Here is a 9,759-nt window from a genome sequence, read left to right as displayed (position 1 = left end):
CTATCTTGTCATCGACACAACTATAAAATAATTCATTTTACAAGTAATTGGGGCGTAATCTGATTAGGATAGTTTGGGGCGAGTGTGAGAGTGAATTTCGCGCCAATGTAACACTGTCTAGGGCACGTGTCAGCTAATTCGTCTAATGGAAATTTCGATGTCGTTAACTTACCACCTCGTTATGGTAAGTTTATATGAGCTACAGAGAGAGAGAGAGATAGTTGATTATTTGGCTATTGAAGAAGAGTGACTTGTTTAGATAAGATATGATACATAATCTAGGTACTTAAATGAAGTTATTGTAAAAAATTACAAAACGGAGTGGATAACTGGAGCAATATTTAATACGTTCTACCTATTTGTATTTGTCGAAAGGCAGCGTTATGACATACATTTGGGCGCTCTCTCCTCGGCCCACCAAATACCCACAACTTGTACTACTTACCCATGTATTTGGTGGGCCTTACTGAGCTTACTGAAGGACCATGCTGGTCGCGTCAAATGATGGTCCCTATCATGTACCTATGATAGTTCATTTTTAAATCGAGTAGCTATCACGGGGACCATCATTCGTCGCGACGCATAGGTCGATTTGTGTAAGATTGTTCCATAATAATATTCATTGACCGAAGCGTTAGCGAAGGTCTCCGTTTTGAGTCGGGCAAACTGTATTCGTATGTCCGGATTTCGGATGCTCTGCGGGTCGCAATTTTCAACCGATTCTCGCAAAATTTTGTGAGCAGGTTCAGTAAATAATATATATGGTAAAATTTCACTGCCGTTTCGTTTTTTGGGAAATGTTCAAAATTGGCATACCTAAAGGACTTGTGACATTAGCGTCCATGGTAGTTAAAACCATTGTGAGCACGCTGTGATAATGACTTAAAGAAGGAATTATTTTTAGTTTTTACTTTTTTTAAGCGTATGAATCTTAACGCGAGGTCTACATCTAGCCCACAGAGCCACTAGTTTAATAGGTAAGTATAAATATTACAAAACGAAGTCTAAAGCTGGTGACAAGTGACGTGCTCATTAGATGGATGGTCCTAATCGTAGCCTGGGGAAATCAGTCGCCCCGTCTGATGATGGGTAATTGATACCCTAACTGGGGGTACGACTTTCCCACACTAATGTGCAACCTGTTAACACTGTCTTACAATTTGATTGTTAGGTACATTGTTGAAGAGGCTGGATTGAATAAATTTAAAAAATACGAGTGCATTTATTTTATGTTTTCAGCTGAGATTTCAAATAGTGATTTTCACGCCTACGACTAGAAAATGATACATTAATTAACACTTCATATAATAATAATAATAAAACCGATAATAATAATAATAAAAAGAAAAGGGGGTGTCAGAGCTATATGCTCGCAGGGTGGAAGTGAAATATGCATAATACGCGAGTTGGCACAGTGGCTGCTTACAGCCACTGGGTAGAAAGCGGCGCACGCACTTCTCCACACCCTGAGCCACTCACGGAATGTTGTCCTCTTGTCGCTCTAAGCGAGCGGCCGTTTTCGGGGACCCATATTGTGAGTTGGCGAGTCACCACCTTCCCATTTTGTCGTGTTTTTAAAAACATATGATCAGGGCAGGTGCCATAGTATCCTCCATAGTCCCGGTTACCAGTCCACTTGCAACTCAACCCAATAGCCCGGTTTATTTTTGTACCCTTTTTTTACAATAGTCATACACTAACCGGGGCTTGTCCTTGGGTGCACTACTATAGTGTGAACAGGGATAATCGTCGGTTGGTGTCACGTTACATTTAGAGTAAATTATCTTATTACAATATAATATACTCTATGTGTTGGCTTCGGCTCCACGCACGCCTTCCAAATGTCCGGGACCCCATGGTCCCGAGAATTTGTAAAAGATAGATAATAATAAAATAACCGCCATGTGGGATGTTGATTCGACGATCATTGTCCCGATAGTCGTTTCAGCGAACGGTCTCATAGCGAAGAGTCTCGACCAACACTTTGAGAGACTCTCGCTAGGTGGTTCGATCAAGTGTCAGATGCAGAAGGCGATGATCTTGAGCACGACGCCGATAGTCCGGCGGTTCCTCTCTCTGCGGCCCTGACCACCGGCAGCTTGGGTCCTGCCCCGCTGCTGATGGCACCCTAGGTTAGGTTTTTTTATAATGTGTTTATATTTTTTGTATTGTTTTGTAAGTGTTTTTATGTTTAACGTTTATATCCATATTATAAAAAAAACCCTAATCTAAGATATTAAATGAATAAAGAGAATAATAATAATAAGTAAGAGAAATAATAATAAGAGTCTCGACTAACACTTTTTGTTATTTAACAAATTGAACACATACTTATCAGTGAAAGAATAAGGATCTAAGTCAAATAGCGTTCTAAAAGTTTTAATTAAGTACCTATGTGTCAAAAGACAGCAGTCAGCAGACGTCACTATAAAGTTTTATTTGACAATATACCTCTATTTTAAATTCTCTTTGATCATACTTACATAATATTTAAAGTCCAAAAAAAATTCGCGAAACGTGATACCTACGCGATATGCCAGCGATTATGGAAGGTAGAGGCAAGGAACAGAATCTCCTTAGGCAGAACTTATGGAAAGCGGAGGTAAGGAATGACATCTCCATGTACCAAAAAGTGTCATCGAAAAACCTTCCATACCAGCAGTGATGTTGAAAAGTTAGCTAAAAGCCCGGGTTTTCAGGCAGTTTAATAAAAATCGTGCTTAGATTTACTAAGACACTATATCATCTGTTTGATGAGACATCTTTTTTAGGGTTCCGTAGTCAACTAGGAACCCTTATAGTTTCGCCATGTCCGTCTGTCTGTCTGTCTGTCTGTCTGTCCGAGGCTTTGCTCCGTGGTCGTTAGTGCTAGAAAGCTGAAATTTGGCATGGATATATAAATCAATAAAGCCGACTAAGTCGTACAATAAAATCTAAAAATTTAATTTTTTTTAGGGTACCTCCCCTACACTTAAAGTGGGGGTGAAATTTTTTTTTCGCTTCAACCCTAGAGTGTGGGGTATCGTTGGAAAGGTTTTTCAAAACTAATAAGGGTTTTCAACAAACATTTTTTGATAAAGTGAATATATTCGGAGATAATCGCTCCGAAAGAAAAAAAAAATGTGTCCCCCCCCCCTCTAACTTTTGAACCATAGGTCCAAAAAATATGAAAAAAATCGTGGAAGTAGAGCTTAAGAAAGACATTAAATGAAAACTATAGCGGATATGATCAGTTTAGCTGTTTTTGAGTTATCGCAAAAAGTTTTCCCTTCATAGTAAAAAGACTTACTTTAATTAGGTACTGATTATGCAAATTTGCCTATTTGTTTAACTCGGGTGAAAGGTACCGTTTCATCCCTTGGTTAACAATTTACTATACTTTAAGCTCCAGTTTAGCTTATTGTGACGGAAGAGTAACTACGGAACCCTACACTGAGCGTGGCCCGACATGCTCTTGGCCAGTTATTTATTTACATATTAATAATATCTTAAAATATGTGGTGAGGCATGATTAAAGTTCAGGCGGTGGTCTTCATTCAATAAGACATGAGTTGCCATCTATAATAGCTACAGTGAAATACGAAGACTGTTTGCGGCCAACTGAATACTAAAAGCACGCCATCTAGTGGCGAGTAGTGAAACTCTATTGTCATGTAACGGCAGGTGTTAAACATTAATGCCTCTACCTAGCGACAGATGTCCCTGTACGTTTCAGTCAATTAGTCACTGAAAATTGAAATGTATACCTATTGAAATGATTAAATATCGTTCGACATCACCTGAAGACTGGTATAGGTACATCTAAGCTTTGAAAGAAATTGTACCTATATTTAACCTATTAAGGTATGCAAAAATCTTGGCACTACTTGCGATAAATACCTACCTATTGCCTGCCGTAAGACTGATTTAAGTGATAAGTTACTTAGGTACGTAACGAGAATAGACAAATCATCATAGGATATTGGTAGATATGTTTTTTTTTCTAAACTTTAATTATTTATATGGACGGCCGTAATACCTTTTGAATATAAAATATTGAATTTTTAAAGACGTATCAATATGGATATTATAGTATACTACAGTAAGTAGGGCACCAAACAGGCAATGCTGTTCCTTCGACAACCGCCGAGAAGGTTCTTTAATAGAATCAAATCGGTCTCCTGACAACGACGCTTGTTGCTATCGTTCTGAATTTCACTGTCTAGTGTCCGTCAGAAGAAGGTTCTTTGTTTGATTTATTTTGTACAAAGGTACCCGTTTGTATTATGCATGTAAGAAAAAACATACCTACTTGCTGTTTTATAAAATGCGCAAAATAAAAGCTGCCACTGCAAAACTGCTGCTGGAATAAAAGAGCCACTTAGATTTTTACGGATAAATGCTGAACAAATTAAGTTCACATGGTTTTTTACGCGTACGTTACAGTATCAGGAAGTCAGGATTGGTCGTTAATAATAACCGTGCACAATTTCCAATAAATTAACTTATGGATTTTCATGAACTTTCAAGCCACTTCTCTTCAAAATATACTAAATAAAAAAACAAATCTTCGCATATCAGATTTCCCTAAGCAGAAAAGTATCCGACTGAAGGAGGAAGTTTTATACAATACACATAATACTTACAACCTATTTACAACCCCTCTGGTGGTGCGTGTGTCCAAGGAAGACGGTAATCGTTTACCATCAGTCGATTCGTCTGCTTGTTTGGTGTTTGCTTCCTATATCATAAAACAAAATATTAGGAGTGAACACAGTATTACCTCTCCGTTTCCCGTACCTTTTTAACCTAGATTCTTAATCAAGAAATCTTGGCATCCCTAATTAAAATTCATCCACCCTATTATCAAAGCTACCTCTAGTTTATTATTATTACCCCTTCATAAAATTTCAGGATCCGCTCTTGACCGGTAACGCTCCATTTCTGGTCAGCGAGAATTGTTCTATATACGTCAATGAGAATATAATTGCGGTGAACCCGGTCATATGGCGGATTCACGGGCAGCGGGATAAACAAAACCCGTGCCAAGAATGAGGCGTAACTCCACGTCACGGGTTCGTATATTTATGTGACGCAGGCCAATGTATTTCTACACTTCATTCAATGTATTCACTTCTCAAGGAATGGCTATGAACTGCCTATTATAATAGGAGATTGATTCACACATTAACTCTTGGCAATATACAAATTAAAGTCGAAATTTCAAGCCATCGCAAAATAAAGATACGAGGTTACGAAAGGCTTTAGTTGTTTATATCTGGTTCTTACAACTCTGGGTTGGCTTGTCACCTAATTTGCGAGAAGTTGTTAGTACATCGGGCATTATATAATTTATGCATGCGGCCTAAGCACATGGAAGCAAATACGTGCTTAAAATAAAATGATAATGAAATAAAACGCTACAAGTCCCCTGAAAGCCAGGGCTATTTACAGCGAAATTGGTTATTTTTCACTAAACAGTCTCGGTATTAAATGAGCCTGTTATGCGTTTTATATCTTCACTTTAAGACAGTTTTGGATGAAAACAGCGATGGTAGCCAGTGCCAATATTCTAAAACGTGTTCGTAATTTTCGGTGTAAAATGCGCTCGTGGCGTCGTTCGTCGTTTGACACTTTTAAATGGTCACAAAATTTATTGACCTATTATAAGCTTTTATTAGCTTTTCGCTATGTAACAAACATGAAACTGCATGTGCGTGCATAAACTACCTACTTAACGCTTATTATAGGTACCTTGATGTAGGTAAATACTTTCTGAAGAAAAAGATGGAGTAAGGATAGGTACTAAGATCCTTTTTGCTACCTTTCTCCTCCATATTTTTTTTTATAGAAAGTGTACTGCAAAAGGTCCCTAGATGTAATAATCCCTTTAGTGCTATGGAATGGTTCACTTGTAGGCATTTGTTGCTATCTCCGGGCTAATATATATATATTTAACCTATAACTCTATGATGCTTAAACTGACTTCTGTTAGTCTCTGATACAAGTCCTGATTCCAACTTTTATATACAATTATTTATCTTTTTAGACTGTTTGTCAATGAAACTGTATAGCCACTTGGCCTTATGGGCTCAGTTACTAACAGATTTAAAAAAAAAAATTAAGATAAAAAAGTAATAGTTCGATTCACACGTTATACCTTTCAGTTATAACCCGTAATTTAATTAATTGTTTCGAATAGTTTTTGAAACCCTTAAAACGAAGATCACAAAACCCACGAGAAAAAACGTAGAACTTTGACTTCTTTATCAAGAGTTAGTTAAACTTTATATGAAAGTACTTATTTAAAAGATAAGCAAATACCTATAATATATTATTCATAATGGTTTATTTTGGTAGAGAAGACTCGGGCCTCATACAAGCCTACAATACCTGGCTACATTGAATAAAGGCACGTTTATTGATAGATATCTTTTGTGAACAATTCAACGAGTCGAGACTTGTTCTAAGTGAAGCATTTTCAACCAAGAGGCCAATTCGTTCGAACACTTTGTATGTAGGTACACTATGTACAGTCAGCTGCAGAGAACACACCCCCCTGCATACAATCAATAGTACCTATTTAAATACATTTTTTAAATGGCACACAATATAATAGGAATAGATGAAGTTTTGCTTGCACGAAGTAAGGAAGATAAATAAACTAAATAATTATAAAGGGTTTCTGGGGAAAACTTTCTAGCAGTTCAGTTAAATATTAATATATTTAATAGTAAAAAGAGAAAAAGTATAAATGCAAGTTATCTTGAGAACGATATTCATTGGCGACACTACGTCGTCTCGTTTATAAACATCTCTTAAAAATATTTATTCCAATCTGGCGATGCCTTCTACATGCGACCACACAATGATTCCTCGCTGCAAACCGGTACACAGAAAAGAGCATGGAAAGTTTTTTAGCAGAAACAGTTTATAGGTACACTGCGGCCAAGATGACAATCGTTGACAGAAAATTCCAGTATTTGTAAAGATAAAGATAAGATAAAGATAGTTTATTATTCAAGTAGGCATATTACAAATGCGCTTATGAACGTCAAATAAAGCTACACCGGCTCTAACCCTACACCTCTGACCCGAGAAGATTTAAATCCCCTCTCAATTGGAGGAGACATTTTTTTTTTATATTTAGCTAGGTATACTTATACTACAATAGTTATACTTTCTACAAGGTATCTACAAGGTACCAAAAATACAACTAATAAAATATACTTTGATTTGTTATTTGATTTTGTTTCTTATTGAAATATATTGTCGATAATTGAACCAATATCTAACCTTTATTTATTACAAAATTTAATCACACTTCTATTTAAATTCATTAATAAAGTAATTAAACTAAGAATAAATAAACTATAATAAATCACGGCATCATTATATAGGCATAACTGTAAAACTTTCATGGATCTGTATATGAACTTATAATACAAAAACTTAACAAAAAACTGACGATAAATAATTTGTTTTTCTATACGCATAATTTTTTTTTATATTTCTAATAAAAAACTAAAATAAAAATAATAAAGTTAGTTTGTTTTATTGCCATTTATATTACTGTATATTTTGGGTCAAGTACCCGACATTTTTATAACCATAACTGGACCCTTTTACAGAAACTAAGTAGAGTAATTAATAAAGTAGCTTTAGTTAAAACTCATTTTCGTGGATCATAGCTACTAACAGCGTTAGTAGTTAGGCAGTAAGTAAGTACTTAATATTTAATGTCAACTTTATAAAACAATTTTATACACAAAACTAATATACAGACTAATAAATTAGTACTACTAATGATTTAAAGAACATTCAAATAAAATAACGAAATTTTCATTTTAGGTACAAAATAATGTCTGGATGCCTACGTTCTCACTAACTCTACACAACATCGTATTGTAAGGTTTTTGCAACAGAACAATGCCTCTACAAACAATCAAAGCCAAACGACTTTGCTTTTCAATCTCCTCCGCCAAAAAAAATCGTAAATAAAATTCAATAAAAAAATCGATACTCGCTTAAGCTCCTATGAATTGTGCCTATTATTTGTTTATTTTCAATGCTATCTATCGTATCAGTCATTAACCCCACGAGCACGTGGCCGTAGTAAGGTAACTATAGTATTCTGTTGGATTTGAAGCTGTAGCTCTGCACCAAGAAAACAAAATTTACCTCATTCAAGCTCTAGAGAAAGACAGCTAACAAAAATCGTTTGGCCGACGACCGAGAAGTATACATAGCGCAGAGCTATTCGTAAAATAGAACGTATGCTGCCACAAACGAAAGAGAACGAGTTATGGGCGACTGCATCAGTTAAAGCGGTACGAACCGGTTAGGTCAGAGCGTCTGCGTTGATTTCGTGCGAGTGAAAGGGAGTTATGTCGAGCTGCTTGAGCTAAAGCGGTAAAGACTAAGGTTGCATATTTAAGAGTGGAAATTTCCACTGGCGGCCGCTGCAGACAATGAAACTTGAACGAATGGTGATGTCCTAGTGCAGTGAAAAAACTTGCGACGATAAAAAATATTTTTAAGTTAATAAACAGATTGAAGAAAAGTTAGTGTGTCTTACATATTAAAAAAAAATAGATTCATACCATATATTTTTGGTTTTTCATATGATATAACTTTCAATCACATTGACAGTAAGTACTTATTAAGAAAATCAGAAATTAATCTTTGTAAAGTTTTCATAAACCATATATCAAACTTGCCTTGAAAGTACTTGTTTCTGCTATACTAGTAGTTTAGTAAAAATACAACTTTCACCTACTTAAAAAAATAACAATAACTATTAATAAATTGGTATTGTAATTGGTAAATATAAATATCCTCAATCATTAATAATAGTGTAACAAGATGGGTTAATAAATTATACATAATAGGTACTTATGTAGTTACTGTTTCACTTCTCGGTTATTAAACAAAACAAAATGTTTTTATTTTTATTTGATGATTATGAATGTACTTTAGAGTGTTTTCCAGAGAAAAATACGATTAATTAAGAGAATGGCATTTTGAATAATCATTCATTTCATCATCATCATTATATATGCATAAAATATACACCGTGTTTTTTTTAAACTCCGTTAATTCAAAGCTGAAATTAAGTTACTTTCTCAAGAACACTGGTATTCTAATTAACCCCATTTTGGAGATAATCAATACTTCATTTTTAATTGATAAGAATAAGGCCCCTACGAGCGTGTATATTTGCCTTAGGGCCTGCTTACATATTGATTAGTGTTAGTTAGTATTAGTATGAGTTTATACATTTGATTCTAACCGCAAATACTATTTCGGATGATCGTAGACATCGTAGTTCTAAATGACATTAATATGTCATAGTTTTCAATTGTTTGGTGGCGTTAAATATAAAGCCCGTATTACAACAACGCTATATGCACTTAGCCAAATAGTGAATTAGCCATACCCCGAAGTTAAAAAAGTAAAAAAAAACACGGTATATACCTACCTAATATTAGAGATACATACGTTTTAAATTAGGCCCAACACAAAATTAAATCCCATACTAAAAGTCGATAGTCAAATAAATCTTCATCGATATCGATAAACGAACGACCTCCAACTGCCAGCCCTGACTCCCCTATCGCTGGTCGTTGCCGCTTCGCCGCCAATCTTGCTTGCATAATTATTTTTAACGGTCAGGCTACGTGGGCTGCCTAGAACCGCCTTATCGAGGAACGCGTAACTAAATCTATTACTAAACATGAAATACATGAAACTCGTAGGTAACTTTTATGTATATTTGCA

The sequence above is a fragment of the Cydia pomonella genome, chromosome 15, assembly GCF_033807575.1.
Source record: "Cydia pomonella isolate Wapato2018A chromosome 15, ilCydPomo1, whole genome shotgun sequence".
Lineage (NCBI taxonomy): Eukaryota > Metazoa > Arthropoda > Insecta > Lepidoptera > Tortricidae > Cydia > Cydia pomonella.
The sequence above is the reverse complement of the archived record's forward strand: the minus strand, read 5'-3'. Positions refer to the sequence as shown.